Raw genomic sequence first — 26,867 nt, 5'->3', positions numbered from 1 at the left:
CAGGCGATCCTGATCCTTTCATGCCACGTGAGAATGTCCATCTGGTAAAAGACTTCACTGCTTAGGGATATTATCAACTGGCAGAGAAATCATGGAGGTTCCTCCAGCCTCGTGCAGGCAGGACACACGATGGAGCCTGCCTGGCCCCTCAGCCCTCCTAGGCTGCCATGACTTTCCTCTGCAACTTTCATTGCCCATCCTGTGCACTGGAAGGCACCTCCAAGAGTGCCAGGCATGTACGCCCAGGTGAGAAAAGGGGTGAGGATTAACACCCTGGAAAAAATGACACAAAGGAAGGTGAGGAGGCTTAGTGCTCCTCAGGGTACCATCACAGCCACTTGAAGTGGATGAATTATCTTGGCATAATTTGTGGCTCCTGGAGACTTCATACTGCCTGGAGCCTTATGCTGCTCCCACTAGGGACTTGCATTCAAACAGCGCATAAGTGCAGTCTCACCCCAAGAAATCCCTCTTTCTCCTTGGGGAGAAATCCCTCTTTCTCCTTTCTTCACCCCCAATCCCACCCTGCTGTGCAGCACACAGAGATCCCTGCAAGCACAGGCTGTGCACCAAGTCCAGGCAAGAAGTGATTTGACTGAAGACACAATATTTACAGAGTCACAGGAGGCTCATTGTAAAAATCTGGGAATTAATTAATGTATAATAAGACAGCACCGTATCTTCAAGGATTTCTTCTTCTAGTGCTTGGGCTAATATTTCTCTTTGCAGCAATCATCTCCATATATCTTCTGTAATGTGGTGGAATCAGTGCCTTGGAGAATTTTTTTTGAATTCTAGTTGCCAGACAGCTATAGACCAATTAATCTAGAAGTATGCACATTTGGGGATAATATTCTCTAGTGACTCAGCAATGTAACAGATGGCAAAATATTTCATATTTATTTCCATTCCATTTCTATATTGGAAATGAACCCAGACATTTTATTTTTTTTGACAGTCAGACAACATCTGTTGAGAACACTGTCAGCTGAATTACAACCTCGCTGGCAGGTAGTTGGGTAGACAGCATGAATTACTTTCAGCTATTCTGTATGTGGTTAAATCTCTTTCTCTACTACATTATTTTCATTTTAACTGCTGGATTTATGGATGTGGACTAGCTTCAAGTTGTATCTCTTAGAGTTTAAGCTTAGTCATATAAAGATTTGATGCATTAAGATGCTGAGCTTTAAGTTGCGATATCAATGGATTTATTTGTACTCATTCCTAAGCCAAGACCAATTAAAGGAAGAGATATTTTGGAGGGAGCAGGCCTGGGGCTTGGAGGAGATGCACTTCACTGCCGTGGAAGGAACTCAAGTGTGGGAGTGACTTGGAGGATTTAGTCCCAGGAGTTGGTGTGATCCAGACATATCACAGTCTGAGATATCTGAGCTGAGCAAGAGGCTGCCAAGTGCTCTCTCTCCTGGTGCAAGCAGCATACTAGACTTCTGGCAGTTCCCAAACAAAATTTTTCTTGGGGAAGCAGGTGTGGAAGTTGAGGCTTTCCATGGTGAGAGGATGAGGAGCCTGAGCACTGGAGAAAGTCTGATCTGAGGGAAGGGATTTGGTATTTTTGTGCAAAGATTGAAACTCCCTGAGCAGCAGAATTAACAGTTTAATCTAGGCTTGTTGTCCTGTGTCTTGTATGCCTTATCTCAATGCAGTAAACTCTATTCCTGCCCTCCTGAGCACTACCCATACTGCCAGCCTACCTCTGCAACAGCACAGTCAATTCTGCCTCTGGTCTATTGCCCCTCCACAGTACTCTAAGCTCACTTAAGTTTTTTTCTGCTGTTGAGCAAGACACTGTATGATGATCAGAGACACATACATATTAATTTTCTAGAGAACATATGGCTGTGGACTGGCTATCTGCTGCCAAACAGATGAAACAACAGCTGAGTTCTTCTCCCGTTTCCATCAGACATTTCAGATTTTCAGCAAATATGTGTGAGTGTCCTCTAAGATGTCTACTGTCTGCCAAATACAATTAGGGTAAACTGATGGACAGACAGGACAGACAGGGTAAGCACACTTGTGGAAAACTAGGTTAAGAATCACAGTAAACAAGTGAGTAATGAGGGAAATATTTGCAAAACATTAGTTTAATTCCTTGAGTTCTGTGCTATCTTTTAAATGACTTTATTCAGCTTCTTCTTTGGGATAGGATTTAGATGTTCTTCTCTGTTTATTTGGTATTTAACATATTTGCTCACAGCATACACATGAAGTCAGACTGGTTATATCCACTCCACCATTTGGATATGTGTATATATTTATATATTTATATACATGTGTACAAAGGTATCCAAACCCAAGGGTGATCACTGCTGTTAGTTTTTAAAAACTTGAAGTTTAAATAAATTTAAAGCATTGCTCTGTCAAACCGGATAAAAGTAGAGTGTACAAGTAGATAAAGGGGAAAGGACAGGCTTAAGTGATGGGTTTAAGCAAAGAAATACACCAGTGCCCTAGTGCCTGTCTATGGGTACCGGTCTGGATGCCTGGCAAGTGACAGACTGGATGTGACAAGTTGTTGAGCCTCAGGGGTGGCTTGGTGAGTGCCCCAATCTGTTCATGTACCAGGGGACAAGCAGAAGATAGCATGGAGTATGGTGGCTTATTTTGTGGAGTGAAACGAAGGCACTTGCATTTGCCAGGAGCTGAGCAAGAGATGACTTGTAGGTCACAGGCTCTGGACGTCCTGCCTTGTGCTCTACCTGTGAGCTCTTGCCAAAGCTTGGAGGAACTTTATGTTCTGCATTGCTCACTTGTGTAAAAATAAAAATTCAAGCAACTATTCTTTCTCTAAATTTCTCAGTAATACTGAAGTTTGTTGCCCAGTCATTGTCCCTGCATAAAGGACCAAAGACCTCTGTATGTATTCAAGGGCTTCATCATAAAATGATTCTTGTTATTTTCCAGTGGCTCCAGTGCTTTAAATTATCCCATACATTTCAAGAAACCACAGAAAATACCAATTTTACTCAGAAAAATTGAACATTTGTTTGGTACCTCTCATTGTCAAAAATTGGATTTCTAGTTGCTAAACAGAAGTTTGTTGAATTCCAGGTGAAAATGGCAAATAAATACTTAAACATGCAGTAAGGCACTGCCACCAAGTAGCCAACTAAACTGTAGATTTAAAGCTTCTTAAAATGTGGTAAAATATTCCCCTGGAAGCCCTCCTTTTACTTTTTAATTTTTTTTTTTTTAAATCAGCGAACGGCTTGAGTTTTATTACTGTCTTTAACTGTCTTATGCATCACATTGCCATCTGATGGCCGCAATCTGGCCTTTAATGAATCTGTTTTGAGCTTTGTTAATTAGCAAGGTGCTATTTTGGTGGAAAGCATTTCAAAAATAAGGGGGATTTTTTGTCTTAGATGTTATTCTAATTGAGCCATGGTTACAGTACTTCTTTTTGCCATTGTTTTATTAGGTTGTGATGGTTTTAAGACAAAAGGTGGTGCTGCTTTTAACCAGGAAACACAGCACTGTTTAAATTCTGCAAAAGAAGGAAGCCAAATGAAGTTCAGAACTCTTCATGGCCACTGATGACCTGCTGACATGGTCTGTGGGTGAATCACTTGCTGATTCAAAATCACCCGAGGCAAAATTTTCCTTTAAAGCTAACCAATATATCTTAGGATGGAAAATCACATCATGTCTTTAATAAATTCTCAAATTTTTGTCCAAAACCTTTGGGGTACAGTGAACTACCCCCAAGACAATAAAAGTGCAAAAAATAACTTTCATGACGCCTTTGTCAACCCCATTATAGTGGGCATTAAGTCCCCAGAGTTGGTACGGGGACTATGAGGTGTCTGCTACATGGACTCTTCAATATACACTGTGTCTACAGGTGAATTATTGTAGTAGGAACATTACATTTTCCATCTGTAATAAGAAGATAGGAAAGAAAATAAAACAATTTAATATAAAAAGCCAGTTAAAAGGGTGTTCCACCTCCTCTGAAAACAGGGAGGGGAAAACTCTCGGTAGTCAGGAATATTTGATAGCTGGAAAGAATGGAGATGTCATTAATGAGACAACCCTACAAGGCTGAAAGAGAAAAACATGCATGAAAAAGCTGCAGAAGGTGAAATCCAAACCCCATCAGTCATTTTGCCTGTTGAAATCAATGTATTGTCTTTCACAGGAAATCAGCAGAGCTGTAGGACTTAGCACTACCTAGATAATGTCAACAAAAGTAGCAATGAAAAATAGTGTGGATCAAGAGGTGACACATATAGATCTTGTGGCTTGGGTTTAGGGAGCAGCTGCAGACAAGTATGTCCTTTTAATTGCCCTTCTCACATCCCTGAGATAAAAACAACGCAGAGGAGTAATCTCAAGAGGAATATAGTTCTCTCTAAATGTGAAAGATATTAAGCAAACATTGTTCTGCCCATAGAGACTGTAAAAACTCTTCTCACTGTAAAGTTTGCATGCCATCTCCTGTTTCTGTATTTATGTGAGGAAAGCAAAGGCTGACAGAAGTTTAGGAGTCACATGGGAAAGAGCTTCTTTTGTTTGTGTATCTTTCAGATTATGGGAAGCCCTGTGGGCCAGGAAGAATGTGAAATATTCCCTTGGTTGGGATTGACCTTCATTATGCCTTTCCCAGACCACTTGTTGACAGTAATTTTGTCATATCAGAATATGGCTTGATTATGGTCATTTTACCAGAATGTAACCAAAATTATACTATATATGTGAGGATGATGCATCTGTGCTCTGTCAATAGTTATCCTATCTTTTTCTTTCTTATCTTTCCTATATTTCTATGGAGAGAGATAAGTTCAGTCTGTGAGGGAGGGTACTTCACACAAGTTGGGTGTGAGGCAATGCAAAGCAAAGGCTTGATGAAATCTGTAGCAAAGAACAGCAGGCATACTGATGTGGGATTTGTCAGCTATGAAGGCAAAATGTGAATGGAAAACAGTTTCACTTACATTCCTCCAAAAGCACTTAAATACAGTAAATTGTGTGTAGCATAAATTAGCAATGTTGTGATTTGAAGGAGCAAAACTGCAGTAAGAAGAGAGGCTAAGCACAGGTGAGGTGGGAGTTGATAAAGCACTGAGGAAGTTTTCCTTGCCTAAAGGAGTTTCCCTTGCCCTGTTGCTGTCAGCCTGGAGAGTGAGGTTATCAATGTGACGTGCCTCATCTGGACTTCTGGTTTGTTTATTTGTTATTCTGTTTCATTTGTTCTTACAACAAATTAATGCATCCTGTTCAGTGGCAGTCTGGAGTCTTGCCTGTTACTGCCTGACCAGCTCAAATTGCCATGGAGCTGCCTCGTACTCTTGTAAGGAATTACAGCAGTACAAAGCAAATGCAAAGCTCTGAATCTCCACACCTTCCTCCATGACAGTGAGGTAAAGTCAAGGTGTAAAAGAAAGATGCCCTCCATAGACTTCAGCTGACTTTGCAGTTAGGTTGGAGGAAGAAATATGATATGTGCAGCCTGACAGACTGTGTGGAAATAACCATGACCTTGCCAATGCTTGTACCTGAGCCAGCATGTCTGCATGTGAACTGTCCTTCAGAAATTGCTGAAATCTTTTATTTTTTCAGAGAAAATATATGTTTGAAGGACTGAACCAAAATGGCAACTTCAGGTGTTAGTCATGCAGTCAGTCAACTCCCCTCAAAAATGTAAGAGACAAGGCTGTGGCTCTGCCTTCTTGTGTCATCTGGAAGAGCAGGGCAGGCGTGTGAACAGGCAGTAGCTGATCCAGAAGATCCTCTGAAAGCTGTCTGATGCTGACTGTTCTCCCATGGGACTGGTAGCAGCACCGTGCTCAACGTGCCTGGCGTGGCTGGTGTGAGTCCATCAGAGCCAGGATCTGCAGGGGCCGTGGTCTCTGAGGTGCCCATTGATTCTTCTGTAACACAGGCAGGCAGAACTGGAGCGTGGGGACAAATGTCTGAGCTAACAACCTATACAAACTGAGCTCCTTGCATTAAGCAAAGAAACTTTAAATTGCACAGAATTCACATTGTTGTTTGCTTCAACTTTCAGGCATAACAATAGAAGTGGTTTTAATACTTTACATGTTGAACAATCACCATGTGTCACTCAAAGTCCTTTCTGTGCCTGTGCTACTATTTCTGGGCTATTTGGGATTAAGTCTGCTGTGTGCATGTTTAAATGTCAGTATGTGCAGATTAGAATGAGAAATACATGAAATGTGGAGGTATTTAGAATTTCCATTTAATTTCCACCTTAAATATTCAGGTATTGTTTAATTATAATTATTTCACCTTAATTATTGCACCTAAAGAGAATCAGATTGCAGACAAATTTCAAAGTTTTTTTCAAGACTCCATTTTTTCAAGACTGTATTTGCCTTTTTTTTTCCTTTCACCATAGCTTTAGATCTGCTTCTGTTAGAATGTGGTATAGGATTCCCTTTATGACGTTCTGTGCATTGTTGTGAAAGGAATTATCATGTTGCAAATTCAATAACCTCCCTTCAGGATCAGTTAGCAAGAAATCATAGGTCATAAAGGAACAATACCTTGTTAAACTTAATATCCTCAGTAACAAAGCAAGAAGGGCTTTAGGAGTTCTTAAAATTTCAGAGGTTTTGGTTTTAATCAGCTTTGACAATTTTGATCTAATTTGAAACATGGGTTTCAGGTGATTGTGCTTTCTGTAACACAGAAAGTTTGTTCATAAGGTGAAAATCCACTGTGTGCCAAGACTCAGCTTAGAGAATGTTTTTATGGCTATCTAATAAACTTTGAAAATACGGGTTTATAATGGAAATGCTGACTGACTTCTTAGTCTAACAAGACTGGTGGATGCTGCTGTAATGTACTGTGTAATTTATTAGGAGTCACCTGTTAAGCCATCTGGGACAGAAAGTTTCCCAACTTCTAAAATGTTGGTAACTGGATTAGCCTTATAAATTTCATTTTACAATGATGCCAAATGCATCTATGCCAACCCATCGTATTCTTCGGCTGTCATTTCATATTTATAAAAAAATATTTAAAAGAGCTTTTTTAATTACCCCAGTATGAGCAGTAGTGGAGGTTAGAAGGGTGATGCTGGTGCTTTGATATATTGTTTACAGGTGTCATATGGAGTAAGTGAGTCCTGGGGTGAAATAAAAGTTTCTGTTGTTACTCCTCAGACAGGGAGAGTGTTGGGGTTTTTTAAAAGAGACTTGGGGCTTTTAAAAATTGGCTGCACTATATTGGTCCACTGGGCTTTTCACAGACTGGAGGAGTGAAGAGAAAGAGAGATTAATGGAGAAAGAAAGATGATGAATGATGGGGGATCATTAATGGAGGATTGTTAATAGGCATCAGCAAGAAAAGCTCTATCTGTGAGTTTATAGGAATAGCAATGTCTCTTGCAGTAATAAACACTTAAATTTTCCTTGGAAGCCAGTGATCAATGAGAAGCAACTTTATTTTGTAACTGGTTTGTTTTTTCCTCCAACTGTTTTTTTTCTTATCTATAATAACTTTAATGTGTTCTTTACTCAGTTTCATAGTACTCTGAGTAAAAGGTGTTTGTCGGCAGGACTTTCAACTCAGTGTTTGGGATTCTTTATGTAATTTATCATGGAGAATTGTTGTTACTTTGTTAAAAGAAACATCAATTTTTGCCAATGATGTGATGAAGCTGAAGCACTGAACTTCAGGTGATCATTACAGACATTTTCCATAGGAATAGAGCAATATTAACCTTTCCCCCATATTGCAATTGTAGTACTTAACATTTTGCACTCCTGTTGAAGTGTCTATGACTGTAACTTGGCAATTTCACCCCAGCTGTTGCAAGGTGTTGCTCAATACTCTTGAACAGATGCTAACGGCCAGTGAACATCCAGCTAGCAGTAGTCTTCAGACAGCCTGACAGACAAACTCTGGCCTTGTAGGAGAGCCAGATGTTTCTGGGCAGCCTGTTGGAGACCATGGGGCCGACTCCTGTGGGAATAATGAGCATCCCAAGCCTCAGTGCTTTCCACACCATATGTAAGAGGCGTGTCACCCAGCTTTGTCCTCCCTGAATACATGTAGGGCAGATGAAACATTTATGAAAAATAAATATGAATGAGAATTCCAGCAAAAGGAAAACCCCTTAGCCCAAAGGCAGTTCTCCACCCTCAGGAAGCAGGTGAAGAACTGACTGAAACATCCAAAGCAGATAGCAATCCTATTGCTTAATGTGCTACTGGCAACTTCTCAAGAATTATGGAGATGGGGTGCAATGAGATTATACATATATTGGCACGGACTCATATTCCCTGGTGCCTTCTCTTTATTTTAATTTTTAGGTTTTTATATATCTTTCAGAACTCTAGATGGTATAGCAAGGTACTTCAAGCTTTTGTTTGTCTGCTGCTTGGAAATAGGTGAGGATTTGGGAGTCATAGTGGGCACACAGCTGAGGATTAGCTTTCAGTGCAGTCCTATGAAAAAGGAAAGCGGCGCATATCAAGTCAGTATAGGGGGATGATTTCCCCTCCTTACTTATTATTTATAGGGCTAAAAACTGCACTCTTGGACTGGAATCCAGGAGTGGAAATATGGGCCATTAACACCTGAAGATGTAAAAAGCATTACCTAAATTCTTCTCTGGCTATTTACTAAGATCTTTCATTCAGTGGAAATGCAGAGCAGTTAAGGATTCTAACCTCAATAACAAAGGCATAACAAACCCCTGGATACAGTTTAGCACCACACAGATACAGCAAAGAAATGAAACAAACATTTAAGTGATGCTAGAAAAATGACTGAGCTATCGAGGGAAAAATTGAGCTTTACATCTCCTGAAAACTTCATACCAAGACTTGTTGGAGAATACATGTAAGCCAAAAAAATCCTGGGGCTCAGTAAAAAAGCAGGTGAATGGAATTACATGGTCAGTGTTGTACTTTTGGTCTTTAGGAGTAGAAGGAGAAAGGGAGGTGAGTTTAAAGGGAGCTAACAGCCTGATGCAGGGCAGACTTAATAGAAGACAGAGCACAGACAGCAATTGATGGTGATCTTAACTATTTTTTTCCTATTTTTAGCTCTGTCTTTTCAGTGACTGCATTCAAGGATGGCAAGAGACCACGTACCATTACGTAACCATTTGAGTGAAAAGAATTTTCCTCAAAAGTACTTGGGACACTAAGCAGATGGCAGCAACTTAATCCAGTCCAAAGAAGGAATAAGTGAAATCACTCAGTCAGTTACATTCACTGGGGAAACTCTTGATTCTCTCAGATCTAATGGAAAAGAAAATAAAACATTACTGAAACTGCCACATATATATATATATTTATTACAGCAGAGCAATCAGATGTCTTTTGTTTTCTTAAATTGATATTATTGAAAAAATTGTGCTTTTTTATTACTTATTAAATCTTCCTTAACAGTTTCTTATCATAGTTCATATTAATTGAACTGATACCGACACAGAAATGCTGTAGTTTGTAGCTATGTGACATCAGATGAATTCCAAACTCTGTCTACTTGCTTTGCTGTTGTGTTTTTCCATGGGAGTCAGCAGAAACCATGGTTGAGCATTTGCATCTGCCCACAAAGCCAGACTAGGAAATGAACTTCACCAAAGCTTTCTCAACATAATGTCATGGACAACAGTTGGAAGGAGGAAAGTTGTGGGGCAGAGGTAATTCAGTCCATAACTTGGTGAAAATCAGGTGCTTCATCCTCTTTTGGCAAGGTTTGGACCTGCAGCAAGTCTGTGATAGTAGGTGACCACCTCTGAAAAAATATCTTTCCCTCTCCTTCCTTCCAAAGAATGGTCTCTCACCTGCTGTCTCAGGAGATGTATTTCTCATCTCTAGCCGAAGATGTCTCTACAACACCTCTAACAGTTTTAAATGCACCCAAAATGCCAACCTCTAAGCTCCTAGGGATATTACAGACAAATATGAATTTGCTGAGCTGTATTACACACACCCTCATTACTGTTCACAGTGACACGTGCTCCTGCTGATGAGATATCTGGATATCTGCAAAGCAGAACATTCAGGAAGAAGATGGTTAGTGCTAATAGTTTCCTCTCTGGAACTAATTTCTTCTTAAAATTAATACTGTTTTAATTTTCACCATTCAGTTAATGGTAAGGCACAATTTTAAATTCAATTAACTTTCTAGGGCACAAGTAGTTGCTGTCAGTAGACAGGTATGGCAGGGCACTGTCACAGCCAGGGCCCATCCTGCCACCCCAGCCAGGAGCAGGGCAGCTGGGGACAGCCCCAGGCATTGGGACAAGAAGCATGTGAGGAGGTCCCAGGAGAAGTTACTATGACACTCAGGGTCCTGGAATTTATTGCCCATCCACAAAGGGTTTCCGTGCATGGCTGTGTGTGTAGAAGTGCTCTGGCCACATTCCACCTACCACTTCATCCTGATGTCCAGCTCCATCACCCACCCAGCTTCATCCCTGCCAGCAGCACAGGTCCCTGCAGGTCACCAACCCATACCAACCTGTTTTAAAAAAGGTTTATGCAACATAATCCTTGAAAGGAATCCCTGATTTGGATCATTGTGAACTTGAAGTTGTCTTCCAAATCTCCTGAATATGTCAGGTTCCAAACCCTGCTGCCCGGTCTTCTTTCTTTTCTGTGTATCTTGTAACAAAATGTGATGAAAAATATTTTTTGTGGAAGAAGTTGGAAAATGCAAGACAATGGCTACTATTTTCAGCTCCGAATGAGCAGAAAATAGAGGATTGAATTTTGCCGGCAAAGAAATTGGGAAATAATAATGTAGATGGAAGCAACTCTCTGAGTCTGTAGACTTGGGAGCAACAGAAACACAGTTGTGTGTTTGTAGCCTTAGTCTAATAATGTAGTGTACAAATTGAGTACATGTAAGTAGAAAGCAGAGAATTTTATCTTGAAAGTTTCACACTACTACAGAGAAAATAAACTTTAAAATTAAGAAGAATATGAATGTTTCACTTAGAGCTTAGTGTTCTTTTCATTTTGTAAATTAATTAAAGGCAAACAAGATACAGCAAGTAAAAAGTACTGAAAATTTTTTGCAAGAAATGTGCTTTTCACAGTGCAATACTTATATTCCTGTCCCTCACTGAGGAGAACAAGGATTTATTTATTGTGCTGGATAAAAATATTGAACTAATAGCAGGCAATTTGGTATGACTTAATGTTATCATAAATTAATTCATTTTCAAATCAGATTCAATCAAATCTCAATTTTTAATAATAAAATCCAGATTTTCATGCCACTAGAGATATGTTATACCAAAAATAACAGACTTCAGGAGGTAATTAAAGTATATTCTATATACGACATATGATTTTAAAATTTCCCTTCTGTACCACAGAAGCAATGGCTGGAGAAGGTGTGGAGTTTAGGTAGAACTCATTAAATGATATTAAAAAAAATCAACAACAAAAAACACAAAAAATTCCAACCAAACAAAAAAACCCCCCAAAAATAAAATAAAATAAAATAAAACAAAAAGAAGGACTACATTGTAGATTTTGGCTCAGTCTTGCAGTAAGGCTGTTGTGTAAACTACACTGCCTGCATCTTGGGAGCAATCCTGGGAATATGGCCCGTGAGAGGGCTGCCTTTGCCTGGTTTTGTCATTTCAGCTCCCTTTAGCCTTGGTGCTCCAATATCTAGACGGTGTTTAGTTCACTGCTAAAATACATGTCTAATGTCAATGAGACAATTTACACCTGAGGATGGTCTCCTCCTGCTGCTCCAAGCCCAGAGAAGCAGCTGGGACCAAGCAACCAGCTCACTGACTTAAAATCAGGGGAGGTGGAGTCCCACCTGCTGAAACTAGTGCAGAGCCTCAGGCAGGGCAGAGTGCCCAGGTACTGAGGTATCCTTGCATCCTTGCAGTTAAAAATCTGTGGTTCTACAGTTTTCATCTTTTTGCTTACATGCATTAGGTTGTTGCCAAATGAAAGTCTTCAAGAATTATTTTTTTCTGGATGGGATCTGCAGTGCTGCCAAGTCTGAACTTCTTGAGTGTCCTCATCCTCCAGGTGCCCTCAAGGGCTTCCTGAGGGGCTTTTCCTGCAATGCCCATGGGATGGCCCAGGGCAACCCAACGCATCCTTGATCCCTTTCTGATTACTGAGGGTCTCCCAGAGGAGAGGACCTTGGCAAAAGGAGCTGTGCCTTGAGACATACCTGCACAGAGCCAGCCCAAGCCCCAGAAGCACCCAGATGTCCTCTGACAGCTTAAGATAACCTTGTGCTCATCTTCTGCTATTTCTTCATTAAAGTAGCACTGTCTTCAGATATTTCAGCCAAAGTGTAAATTGGCAATTAATTCTGTCCTAGAGATGAGAAAATGCTTCCAGCAACTGGGCTTTCATGTCAGTCTACATGCCATCTACATATTACCATATTATAAAGTTATTTTCAGTAATTGTTTTTCTCTAATTTAGAAGTGATTATCAAACATTTCATCATTTTATGTGTCTCTTTTCCACTTTTTTTTTAATTAAAAAAAAAGAATCCACAGGACAAGATGTAGAATTTCCTGTTAAGAGAATTGGAATAAAATATTTATTTTCAGGCCTCATTAATCACTACAGTTTCAGTGCGTCTGGGGATCTGTGGTTTCATCCTCTCCAGCAGTCCACACTCTCTAACCCACAGTATCTTCTGTAGAGAACAGAGGTCAGACTGTGTCTTGGCAGTGTTATTCTGCACTGTACTATTACCAGAAATGCTGCTTGCTGATTTTCTGTTGACATCCTGAATTTGCCCTGTCAATTTCCTTTGCTTTGTAATGAGCATTTTAGCAAATTAAATGCTCATTGCAAGCAACTTATGTATTTTCTATTTGTTGCTTTCCCCACCCTTCTTAATCAGCCTGTTGTTTTTCATTGTTGAATAAGTATAAATAATTAGCACATTAAAAAAATCAGATCTCTCCTATTGAAAATTATTGACACTGAAAAGGAGGCTGCATCAATCAAATTGGTTTCTGCAATTGTTTCCTCAGTTCTGCTCTGTGAAACTTTCTAACAGACTTGGGAAATACGGATAAGACTAGCCACAGCTTTTTTGGAAAAAGAAATATCTCCCCGGCTTCCTCAGATTTTTCCCTGAGGGTCTATTTATTTAGTGCTGAGCTTTGCCAGACCACTTGATACTTCTATTCTAACACACAAAAGCATTTACAGTATATAAATGATTCAGAGATACATTTTGAAGTAATTAAATGCAGAGCAGTGATGCAGAAAATTAGTCAAAATTAGTGTAAAATTATGATCACCACCATGCTGAGTATTGAGTGCAGTGGAAACTGCAATGGTAGTGGAAAAAAGGGGAAGGATTATGGTTTAAGTCATGGTCCTGGAAATCAAAAGACCAATGTTCAGTCCTAGTACAACCTCAAGCAACCCACCTAACTTCTCATTTCCTCATTTTGCAAAGGGGGATAATCACTGTCTGCTACAAAGAAGGGAATTTACCAACTTTTATATAGTACTTCTAGATGCTGTGATGTAAAATGCACTGACACCCGGGTCAACAGGGTTTTTCTTCCTAGAAATCTTTAGGAAAAAAAGAAACTATGTAGCTTATTTACTTTGGAAAGCATTCTCAGAGAAGTTATCTATGGTAAAGTCAGATGCTCCTTAACTTTCAGCAGAACTTCATCATCCTTGACTCCTTCCACATCCTGAGCAATTCTCTTAATTCTGTGTTTCATATGAAAAACTGTTGCTCCTTCCTTCTTCCATATCCCCTCCTGTGCTCAGGGTGTAATGCCGAGCAGGATGGAGGACAAAAACTTTTGTTGTGAACCAGAGCATAAGGCACAGGCTTGGCTGAAGGTGCTGGTGGAGCAGGACTTGTGAGGCCATATCCTCAGAACTGCCCTCTTGGATGTGTCCCACAACCTGCCTGCTCCCTCTCTACACGACCAGCCTGGAACATGCCTCAGTGGTGTGCATGGGGTTGGGAGAGCTCCTTGCAGGGATGCAACACAGAAAAGGGACTGAAACTCTTTTGTGTCAAAACTGCTTTCTGTGTGCATGAGGGTGAGCATCAGTGCAGGCACGTGCTCACCCTCATGAGAGCCTGAATAGAGTCAGGAGTCCTCTCTCGTCTGGTCTTCAGAGGAGCCCCAGGAGAGCAGTGTTAGATATCCATACACACAGGTCCCCACTATCTCTGGGCCTTTTCTTTCTGTGAAACACAACCACACTCTCTACAGCCAGGTTACTCTGTTGTTGTAGCCATTGCCTGCAAGGCTGAGCACTGCTGCTTGCCTGGGCTTTTCCTGTTCTCTGCTGTCTCTTACAGGGTGAATTGCATGTGAGCTCCTTGGAGGAAGGAATGCAGTTTAATTCTGTGTCTGTGCAAGGCCTCCTGCATTGAAGTTCTGGCCCTTGCTGGTTTTTAGATCATGATTTTAATGTGGGTAAAAAATACATTTGTCACTTCATGCTTATTTCCATCAAAGCTGTTGAGCCCTCAGATTACTCCCAAAGGTTTTATGCATGTGTAATTCCTAGAGCAAGAGGCTCTGAATGATACAGGTTTAGACACAATCTGTTTATGCCTGATGGAAAAGACAGGCTAGATTGTACTTCATGTGCATGTTGTTACCAAGCATAAATATTTCAATAATTGTGCTTAGCATTTTTTTAAGTTCATGAATAAAACCCCCAGATTTGGGAGTGTTAGCGACAAAGTGGTTATGTTGGATGTTATCCTGGGTGAGAGGCAATTCTAGTCTTGTATGTTCAGGTCAGGCTCTGGATAAAGCAGATAGAGGATAGCAAACAAGTCTGATAATAAAGCTAACGCTGTAGATGATACTCAACAAAATTTTGGGTTGTCCTTGTTTCCTCCAGATCTAAGGAGCAGATTCTTCCAAAGTGTGGTAGGAGCCAACAAAAACAGAAACAATCTGAAAGTCTGGTTTGGCTGTAGGACTTGCAGAGGAGCCAGGTTAGGTGTTTGCTGCAGCACCTTCAGGGTGTATCAGCCACTGGGCGAAGAAGCCCACTGGAAAAGCAGGGAAAAGCTGTGGTGGGAAGAAAAAAGTGTCCATGATGAGTCATCTGCCAAGGACCAATTTTTATATGATCCAGGCCAAACTAAGCTGATTCCTACTTTGAATTTAGAACAAGGTATTTGAAAGAAAGTGGAGATGAATTGATGGAGGAATCTTTATTGAGATGGGGCCGCCTTGATTTGTCCTTTTACCATCAGTAATGTTTTCTGTTCCAGTCTAATGAGGAGTGTTTAGGAAGTGCACGAGGGAACCAGGAACCAGTTGATTTTGTTTTGCTCCCTGGAACAAAAGTATCACTAAGTCATGTAGTCGCTGTTGCTGTGGGGGACCTTGATCTTGCCAAGGCCTCCTGGCCATGGGAGTGTTTTGGACCTCTGTCCAATGAATCCTCCTCTTCCATAGAGTCTTCCATGTCCAGCACCTGATGGATGGCTCCATACTGGCATCCACAGCCCTGCACTGGCACTAAAGGAAAAGCAGAGTGAGAGGGAGGGCAGGCAAGAAGGCAAGGAAAGAGCCAGTGAAAGTGAAATGCAATGGGCTGGAAGGACAGTGATGATGGGAATGGGAAAGGGGCTGTCACTGCTCAGAAAGATGCAGTTATAATAAATTGTTTAAATAGCATGAAGCTCTTCTGACAAAAATGGCAAGAAGAATTTAGAAGAAGTAAATTAAGGAAGGTGAGAAAGAAAGGTCACAAGATAGAAGAAAGCAGAAGAAAGGCCAGTTATATTAAAGAGAGACAGTGAGAAAAGCAGGCATGGTGGGTGTGAGAAGGAAGAAAATCTTGGCTGGCATGGGTCAGGAAGGAGGAGCACACACAGAAAGCCCACGGGTGACCAGGGCAGGGCTGCTGATGGGGAGGATGAGATGGTACAGCCATGGGGGTTTGCACCAGGGCAGTCTTCTGCAGACTGCTTCCACTGGCAACTTTTAATGGGAGCCTGATTTCACTGGTCAGTGAGGGGTCTTGGGATTTAGCTCTTTAAGTCATAACACAGCTGTCAAATTGTGTAATTTACATTTATATAACCCCTGTTATTCCAATCTGGACTAAGAAAAGATTGCGCCCTGCCAAAACCTTTTCTACTTGAAGCATGATGAAATATTACCTCACTAACACTGCATGTACTAATTAAAGTACACTAATTAGTTATTTGAGAGCCCAAAGGTTAGGCACACATGGATTACTCACTGTAATTTGGGTAGGGAGGGGGAGCACACAAACAAAATAGTCTCTCTAGTGTTCCCAATAGAAACATTTCTTCCTCCCTGCCTCAAGCAGCTCTTGGCCACTTTGAAGCTGCATTAAATATGTCTACCTGATTACAAACATAACAACAATGCCACTTATGCTCTGTAAAATCCTGTCTAGAAATTGCTACATTTTTTTTGAAACTTGAACCTTTTTTAATTTGGGACAGTTTTCTGACCTGTTCCCTAAGTGGAGGCGTGTGGGAAGACACTGCAGCATGAGCTTGCAAACAGAGGTGGTGTGGGGGCAGCTGGGCCTTTGGGCAGCCTTCAGCTCTCTGCAGCTTTGGGTCTACAGCATCCCAGTGCAGGAGACACAAGAGCTCAATGATGCACAATGTCGAGTGATATGGTCGTGGCTGCACAGCCCTTTTCAGGACCATGTCTGCATTATTATTACTTGCATACAATTTTCTGTTGATATCAGTCCAGTGTATCATGACCCCATTAAATAATTGGGAGGTTTCTGTTGTTGCACATGGTACCAACTTGGAGAGAAAATACAGTATCTAAAGTATCTGCTCCAGAAGGCCTGCAATCTGCATGATTTATTGGCAGAGAAGTAATTTATTTATTCCTTTCTGGTTCTTTGCTACCCACTTGTAAAATGTTTCTGCAAGCTCCTCTCTGATGGCTAATACTTCTTTAGTTGAATTATTTGAACTTAGAAAACAAATACTTTATTTCACTAATGGATTTCCAGTAGGGTTTTTCACATGTTTCTCTTTAGCTATTTCTCTCTGTAAAAGGGTCTGAGCCATTGCCACTGGAAAATCTTTATGAGTCTGTTGGAAGACAAAGTTCTGGCCCATTTTCACCTAAAATCACCGTAATTTGGGTATGGTCAGCTTAAGGGGCCTGGAAATTTTAAGCCACAAGGGTCACATGCCAGCTGATCCTCCCAGCAGCAACCCAGCCTGAGAGTTTTCCAGGGGAAAGAAAGTTGGGGCATAAGTTCCTCCCAGCTAGCTGAGGTAATTGAACCATGGTAATTGCAACATACTTGATGAGACTTAGTCTGCCAGGTGCCAAATAGAAGAGAGGAGGCTGCTTCTCATACCTTCCTACCAGCCTTTTACGAGTGATTCTCCGTGGGTTGCCTCTACCCTTATTTATGTAAATTATCTGTAGATGCTTAGTGCTTCTGTCTTTCCCTCATGTACAAATGCAAACATGTAGCTACTAATGTTACACATTAAGGGCGTCATCAGCGCAAGCAGAACCAAGCCCCTTCATTTCACTATGGGTTATTTTGTACCTGAAATACTCTTTCTTCCCCAACATAATATATGTAAAAGCTCTGAGCAGAATACTAGTCCAGGGTGTTTCTCTTAGCTTTAGTCTGCATATTTCCACCTCTGTGAGCATGAAGTCAGACAGGTCCCAAGGGTCAATGCCAATAGCTCAAGTGCCCTCTGGAAAGTGCTGAAGTTACCTGCTCTTTAAAAGAGGATGACTCCATTGTTGAAGGCTGCTATGTTCCCCATCAAACCCCAGCTCAATGCCATGGTACTTCTCTGAAGGCTGGTGTCTCACCCCAAGGCAGGTTGTGCACAGATGGAAATTAGGACTTGTGAAGAAACAGCTTTCTAAGCGGGCTGGGGAAACTCATGTGGATGGAAATGGACTTTCATCTTCTCCAATAGGGAGTCCAGCACAGTGGAGGTCACTTTATGTGTGATTATCTTTATTCCCTTATATTATAACGAAGTATGCTTTCTTTGCTCCACTTCTTTTGATCTGTCTATTTTGAAGTCCCCTTTGTAAGCTCGAAGTAAATTGTGCCCTTCAGTGTTTGCTGAACTGGGGTTGCTCAGCACCTTTCAGGTCTGAGCCTTAGCATGAAACTGAAACAGATGCTGAACAGTGAAATACAGATGTTTTAAAACTCAGTCTTTCTGAGTTTTGCATTGTCATGGTGTCTGTCTCTAAAGGTGTATACCTCTAAAACAGCCATATGTAAAGGGGTGAATTTGTTGCTGTACATACCCTCTGCTCCTCAGTGTAGGAAGTTTTTTCTTGGAACTAAGCTTCCCACAGAAGATTGCATTTGATGGATTTACTCCAGAAATTTGGCCAAGATAAATTTTGAAAATGAAGTCATAATTTACACATGATATTTCAGGTACAGGATCTTTTTTTCAAGCTTCATTGCTGTTTAAAAGTTAAGGTTTGTGCTTGTTTAATTTAGTTTTGATGATTGACTTTCAGGTTGAACACTGAGAAGCAAAAGAGAGAATGTCATACTGTGATGTATATGTTTACTTGAAAAAAACCCCAAGCAACATACACAGACACAAAATTTAGGGCTAAACCCAAACCAAACAACAAAACATGTCAGAGAAGTCTGGAGGAAGATTTTTGTCCCATCATCCTGTTGGAGTGCATCATTCCATGTATGGGATCGGCTGGTTGAAAAGTCTGCAAGTCCCACAGGTTTCCTGAGAAATCCAGGAAAAATATATAGAGAGCAACTTGCTGCTAGGAGGATTAGCACTAGAGAGCCCTTAGTATCAGATCTTTTCTTGTGAGAGAAGCTCCACACAGAGGGGGACGAAGTTCTGCTGCAGCAACACGTGGGGTTTGCTTGGATGCCCTTGGTGCAGTTCCCCGCTGTCCTCCAGAGCCCTCCAACAGGGCAGAGACGTGAGGAGGTCACAGGAAGGCAAGTGATGGTGAGGGATGGTGCCTCTCTTGATCTCCAGCTCTCACACTACCAGCTCACCTCAGAAGCAAGGCATCAAGAGCAGTGCTGCCTCTGCATTAGCACCAGCTCTCCACAGCTCCCTGCTCAGCATACCGTCAACCCCTTTCCAAGGCACTCAATCCTTATACTATTTTTGATATCTGTAGACAGGTTAAACTCAAAATGGATGGAAGAGTTGCAGCACCTAGAAGGATGCAATCCTCAGCCAATTTAGGTGTCTAACTATGCCTTTTCCTTGCTGCTGTTGTGCTTTGACCTCTTTCTAGCCTAAAGCATATATTCCAACCATAAAGATCTCTGTAGGTGGGTTGACACATAACACTCCTGATGGATGGCTCCACACTGTCTCCTGAATTATTATGGAAAATATGGCTGTGTCCATTAGAAGAACTTCTCTAGTGAGTGTCTGTTAAGAGGGAGAGATGAGCTCTGTGCCTGACTCTTGATTTTCTTATGCTTCTTTTTATGAGTCCCTGTACGTGGAAGAATGCTGTGCTAGATGTGCTTGAACTCACCTTGCCCTGGGGATGGCATGCTGTCCCCACCAGCCCACCCTCCTGCTCTTTAGAGCAAGGAACAAGCAAAGTGTGTATTGTCTGATTTCACCTCCCATCTTCACCTATTTGAGCTAATCTTTGGAAGTGTTTAATTTTTCTGATGTCACACCTTCTGAGTAGTGACTGGCTAAACAGAAAAATGGCAGGGGAATATGTGCCATGTAATTTATGGGAAAGTAATACAGAAGTAACAAAAGCCACTTTTCCCCTGTGGTTTTTGTTACTGTAAAATAGGACTGGATGGGAATCCTGGGTACACTTTAATAATTCCCAGATACTAATAAGAAATGATCCAGCAGTTTGTGGTATTTAAGATTTCAGGAAGAGCAGCAAATGACTGTGACTTGTTCTGATCCACATCAACAAGACCACAAACCACTGATCTCCAAAGAAATGGCGCATCTAGAAAACCTACTAGACAGTTTTATGAAGGAGTCATTGTTTTTCAAAACAAAATGAATGTGGAAAAGACAATTTTTGGCAAATAATTACATCTGTAATGGAAAACATATTGTCTCATTAAACTACACTCTTAATCTTCCTCACTTATTTATCGGCTTTTGATGGAGTGGAGTCTGGAATTTATATTCTTCCAATGTCCCACAGAACTTTTGTCCAGTAAAAAAGGTCATCTGTAAATTTCACATAGGCAAGTGTAACATTTTCCTACCATAACATCATCTTTAAAAGAAGGGGGGGAAAAGACATGGCATTAAAAGTTAAAAGCTGCTGTAAACCTAAGAAAATACATTTGTTCAGCTGAGCCCACATTAAGCTTGATTTGCTTCATTTGGAAACAGCTGAAACGGGGTAATCTTGAGCTTGTAATGAGAAATATCAATTTAACATGTAGTTGGTGTGCTAAGGGCTGCCCTGTTCCAATTAAAAATCCACTGTATTTTTATGGTGGTATTCTGGAGGGTGTCTTGATTTGCTGATGAATGCTGACAGGACTATTAAAGCTGTGAAACAACACTTGAATATGGCACAAAATGAAAGAAAGGCACTGCCATGCTGCTCTTGGCTGTTATTATCCTGATTAAAAATTGGAGCCAGAGTGAAAATCATCCATGGGCAATGCATTTATTTATTTATTTATTTATTTATTTATTTATTTATTTATTTATCCCTTTAAAATGACTTCATGATATTGGTAGTGTGCTTCCTGACAGGAAGCCTTAAGGCACTGTGATTAAGTGAAGGAGTATTTCTTATTAACCCCTCTTTCTCGTGCCTAGAAGCACAGATGAAGAATGACTGAGTTTGCTGTGTGACACCATGAACATGCAGTGCTGAGATTTGGACAGGCCCCTGACTGTTAACGTTTTCTGGCAGTCTTGGTTATTAAAAATCCTTCTCTCAGCAGAGTTTTGAGAGTCATGTCAGCTGGCCTTCGAAATTCAATGGGGAAAGAGTCACCTGGATAGAACATAGCCTCTCATTTGTCCCCTTAAATTGCCCATGACGAGCTGAAAATACCTGCTTTCCCTTTTTTTTTTGCCATATATTCAAAAACGTAGGAGTCATTCAGATAATGACTTGTCCCACAACTAAGCAGCCGAGCAAGAGCCTCACCAGCTTGAGGTTTTGGTGCCAAATCAAACATCTCTCAGGCCCTTCTGTGTGAGATGTGGGAACAGGCAGGTTAGAAATAAAGTAGATTTCCTTGCAGAAGGTCCAAGCAACACTTATTTTCTATGCATGATTATAGGGTGATTTTAATTAACTTATTTCCTGTCCTCAGCCAGCACATGAACAGAGTTGAGCATGGGCAGAGAACTGGGCATGGCTGTGGAGCTGGGGACAAAGAGGGAGGAGAGCTGGGGGCAAAGAGGGATGCTGGACAGAGATGGGGCTGGCACCAGGAGTGGGTGGTGCCTTCAGCCCTGAGAGGAGGGAGCCTCTTCCCAGCCTTGTAAGTAATGGGACAACTGGACTCACCTGATAGCCAATGTAGAAGTGGAAAAAAACAAGCACTCATTTTCCATCCAATCAAGATATTGATAAACTTAACTGAGGCACAAAGGGTGTAAGGAAAAAAAATTAATTGTCTATGCACCAGTGCTCCTAACCTACTAATAAATGTGTCTGTATTGCTGTCACTGGATGCTGCCCATAGAAGTCACATGCCTGGAATGCAAAAGCCCGTGACCATAACCTATTTAGGAAGAGTCAAGAGGGGAAGGGGAATGGCAAGCCACATAGAACAAGCTGTTATCTCCTTCTGAGTCACTGAGCATCCTCTTCCTTTCCCTCTTTTCCTCCCCTGCTCCACACTCCCACAGTTTGCACTCTGGTTTCAGGGGACATGGAAAGTGGTGTGGGGAGAAAACATCTGCTTTTGTCCCAGCAGAGCAGCTGACAGGTTTCCCTGCAGAGTGCAGCCTGTGGCAGCACAGCTTGAAGTGCCCTTCACTCAGGTACTGGCACCAGAGAGAAAGTTGTCCCAGCAGACAGGAGGTCCCGGCTGGTAGAGCTGCTTGTGGCTGGGGTCAGTGTTTCTGCACAGGGGAGAGGAGATGGATGGCCAGTGGCTTCATCCTTAGTGTCTCTCTAACCTTGGGAAAAAAAATATGTGGGTGTGTTTCTTGTTGCTATAGATTCCTGTGTACAGGAGTGTAGAGGATGGGGATACAGCATCCAGGATGGATGCTCATCTCTTTGGAGGAGCTGCTGAGGCCTAGACATGACATAGAAAAAATCCACTCAAACCATTAAAGTGTTGCAAGGAGATGTCAATTAGCAACAAAATTAAAATTTGGTCCTGCAAGGTATTATGTGAAGTAGTTGCACATGTGAAAGGGTCTGGTTACGTCTCTTGCAATTCTTTTTTCCTGGCATGGTTCACACGAGGTCATGAACATTATGCTGAATGCTTTTCTATGAAAAAACAGATGCTTTTAATTAGGATTCAACAGAATTCACAAAATCACTGTAATAGGGTTTTTTAATGCCTCCCTACACTGTGTGCTGGAATGAGAAAAAAACCCCATAAGATGCTACAAGTTTCAATTTGAATTATATGCTGGATCTTCCCTTCTGTCAACACTAATATTGTAGATTGTTCAAGACATACTGATTTTTAAACAATTTAGCAGAACTGATCACCTATACATGGTATAATAGATTTAACCTTAGTGCATAGAAAAGCAATAATCACAGAGCTATGTGTCATGATATCATGAAGAGTTACACACTCCTTAGGAGGGACAGACCAGGAAGGTGTGGTGGTGGAATTGCCCTCTATGTGAGACAGCACTTGGAATGTATCGAATTCTGTCTTGGGGTGGGTATTGAATAAGTAGAGAGATTATGGGTTAGGATTAAAGGGCAGAGTAGTCAGAGTGACGTTGTGGGTGTTTTCTACAGGTCACCAGATCAGGAGGAGTAAATGGATGAGGTCCTCTGGAGGCAGCTGGAAGCAGCCTCAAGGTCACAAGAAGTGGTTTTTGTGGGGGACTTTACCTCCCCTGACATGTACTGAAGAAATAAAGCTGCAGCAAAGCACAAACAGTCCAGGAGGTTCCTGGAAAGCCTTGATCACAACTTCCCATCTCAGGCAGTGGAGGTTTCTTCAAGGAAGGCTGTGCTTGATCTCATGGTAACAAACAGGGAAGGCCTTGTTGCAGATGTGAAAATTGGGATCAGCCTTGGGTGTACTGAGCACTAGGACAAGAGGCAATGGGAAGAAAATGATGCACAGGAAATTCCACCTGAAAGTGAGGAAGAACTTTACTGTGCAGGTGACCAAGTACTGGAACAGGTTGCTCAGAGAGGTGGTGGAGTCTCCCTCACTGGAGATATGCAACAACCATCTGGACACAATCCTGTGCCATGTGCTCTGGGACGGCCCTGCTTGAGCAGGGAGGTTGGAGCAGATGATCCATCGTGCTCCCTTCCAACCTTGTCCTTTCTGTGATTCTGTGAAATACTTCAGTTATGTTTTTGGAGAAAAGCCATATGAATTAGTCATATTATATGCTGATCCTGAAACTGAAACACTTTCCAGCCCAACATTACTCAAAGGATGTTAACAGCAGCTGCTAAAGCTAGGCATTTTAATGTCAGGTTGTCTAGATTATTTGCATCTAAGAGTTTTCTAGGAGCTTGCCAAAGAGCTCTTTGAATGACTAATGGTACTTTTCAGTAAATCTTGGACCAGGACAAAGTTTTAGGGGACACAGCAAAAATTGAAGATATACCATAGCAAAAAGGTAAAATTGCAGCCTAGGTAATTTAAAGTCTTTTCCTTTATGCTGATCATGTAAAAATCCCATAATTATTGATGAAATTCTCAGTAAATGAAGAATGGAGGAAGTTAATACCATTAATTTCAAACCCATAGTTTTGAGGGAAAACCTCTGAAACTAAGTTGACATTTGGTGGGGCTTTATTTTCCTTCATATGCATAAAATTTGGTTAAAAAGCAAGTAATGTAAAATGTTTGACAATATACTGTGTAGAATTTTAATCAGGAATAATGTAATTTACTCCCTGCAGTTTACTAAATGGATTAGATGCTATCATATGATAATAAATGGATTACTGCTGCTGAATATGTTCATTTTTAGTTGCACCATGGCATTCTAGATCCCGTCTTCTTCAGTGCTCTGAACTGATGATCTGAATAAAATCATTGCAGAGGAGGTTTTCAACCAATGTGGGGACTGGGAGTGGTAAGTAAAATAGACAGGCACCTTAAAAACAAGAGATGCATCTTCTGAACTGAGCACACCATAAAGGTAAGGTCACCTCTGGAAAAATGCAAAATGAGCCTTTCTTGTGAGATGGCAGCTCCCTCTTGTCAGAAGTAACTCTCCAAGGAATTCTGTCAGGCAAGGTAATTTCCTAAATAAGATGATCAGATCCTTCATTGTACAAAGAGGGGATCACAGGGAGGTTTGTAGGTACAGGGAGATTTGAAGGGGTAAAAGGTTAGATCTTCCTGTGAAAGATTCATGGGGTTCAATCTGATTATTTAAATAAAAAGAAAAGTTAGAATTTAAGGTAAAGATTTGAGGTACTCTTATTACATAGAATTGTTGGTTATGTTGCCTGAAGGCTCCAGCTAGGAGTTAGAGCTCTGGTACAACCTAAACTTCAGGCTGACAGTTTTGGGATGTAAGATTCAAAGTAATAAGATTCAAATATTTTTAGAGAGTGGTTTTAACCTTTTGAGCTATATTACATGAGGGTGCCTATTTTTCTTCAGTAGACACACTAAAATCAGAATTTCTAAAAGAAAACATTGTCTAATTCAAACAATTATTATACAAAAATTTTATATGCTGTCTTTATAACAAAGATCAGAGCAGAAGAACATACCAAACTGCAACTGATGTAATAAATGTATCAATCCACTGGATAAACAGCTGAATTTATAATACTGCCTGGAAGGCTGGAACTAGTAGGGACAAAGGTTGAGGAAAGAATGAATGTCTAAGGAATCTGGAGACAAAGAGAATGTATCTGTTCTGAGCTGGAGACAGGATGAAAAATTTTGGGTCAACTTGGGTTATGCTGTGTATCAGTGACCACCAGAGTATGCTGTGAATCTTTGAATGGACACGTTCTTCCCACATATTGATAGTTTTCCTTGTTCAGAGCAAATCTGCAAAGTGTTCTAGTCTTTTGGATATCTGATCCTGTTGTGGTCCAGTCCTAGTGGAACAGGTCTGTCTCATTCTAGCTCTGGGGCCTTCTTCCCTCTGCTTCCACAAAGCAGAGCACTGACTTCAAAGCCTTCATTTCCACAAACCCTAGCCAGTGGGACTACTAATAGCATGTTACTTATATTTTTCTCTCTTAAGAACCCAAGTTAGCAAAGAGTCAAGTAGCCTTTCTGCAGCCCTAATCACTCACATCATTTTAGCAAAAGAAGTGAATCCAAAGCTGAAAAAGCAACTGCTTGAAAACTTGGAAGTACTGTGAATAACTTGTCTCCCTTGAATCTGTGTGAGATGAGGCAACCTATAGTCATCCTTTCCCATGGAGCATTCAGGGTACAGTATAGTCACGTCCAACAAGTGGATTGGGTTTTTTGCAGGGAGGGAGGCTCTTGTCTGTAAGGCACTTACTTCTCTGGCTGCAGAAATTAGTAAACTGGACTAAATGCTATAGAAGACTGTAGGAAGAGAAACAATATTCCTGTGATTAGGGCAGCTGCTCTGAAGAGTTGCTTTCTACCTTTGCCTTTGCTGCAGGAGACATCCAAATTTTTTCAATCCTCATGTGACTTCAGCAGACACACTGGTCTGGTTTGTAATCTACACTGGCATACAGTAAGAGGAAATAGTGATTTTCAGCTAAGCATCAGGCAAATGCCTATGAAATGAGTGAAGGTACAGGGCTGTATCTGCAGGGACACAGTTGAAGACTGTCATTTGGTTGAAGAGTGTCACTGGAAGCTGTTGTGGAAGCCAAATGGCTAGTGCTGAAAAAGCTTTGTTGTAGGAGCATCCTGTGTGTCAACAAGGCGGGGCAGTGAATTACTAGCTCCTTCTCTGTGCTGTGTTGATTTTTTAACTTTGTTTTCTTTTTAGTGACATGAAGGGGCTCTCGTTGAATGCAGAAGATCATATGCTCATATGTGAAAAGGACTGGTTTAATAGAAAAGAATATTTCCAGTTGGAAGGGATCTGCAATGATCATCCAGTCCAACTGCCTGACCACTTCAGGGCTGAACAGAAGTTAAACCATATTACAGGCTTATTCAAATGCCTTTTGTGCACTGACAGACTTGGGGTATCCAACTCCTGCAGGAAGCCTGTTCCAGTGTTTGACCACCCTCCCAGTAAGGAAATGCATCCTAATGTCCAGTCTAAGCCTCCCGTGGTACAGCTCTGAACCATTCCCACGTGTCCCATCCCCAAATACCAGGGGGAGGAGCTCAGCATCTCCCTCTCTATGCCCCCTCCTCAGGAAGCTGTAGAGAGCTGTGAGGTCACCCCTCAGCCTCCTTTTCTCCAAATGAAACCAGCCCAAAGTCCTCAGTCCCTTCAAACAGGACATTGCCTGCAGCCCTTTCACCACCTTTGTTGCCCCCCCTCTGGACACATTCTCATCCTTCACCCTCATTCTTCAGCTGTGGGCCCAGAGCAGCACACAGAGCTCAAGGAGAGGCTGCACCAAGGCTGTCCAGCAGGGCAGTCACCTCTGTCACCAGCTGGGGATGCTGAGTTTGATGCAGGAAGGGGTTTGTCCTCTGACCAGCACACACAGATCCCTTCCTGCAAGGATGACCTCCAGCCTCTCCATCCCAGGTCCAGAATCCAGCCTTGCTGAATTGCACCTGTTAATCACTGGCCAATGCCATAAGCTATCTAGACCCCTCAGCAAGGCACCT

This window comes from Melospiza georgiana, chromosome 1, assembly GCF_028018845.1.
Source record: "Melospiza georgiana isolate bMelGeo1 chromosome 1, bMelGeo1.pri, whole genome shotgun sequence".
NCBI classification, from domain to species: domain Eukaryota; kingdom Metazoa; phylum Chordata; class Aves; order Passeriformes; family Passerellidae; genus Melospiza; species Melospiza georgiana.
Note: the sequence above shows the minus strand (reverse complement) of the source record.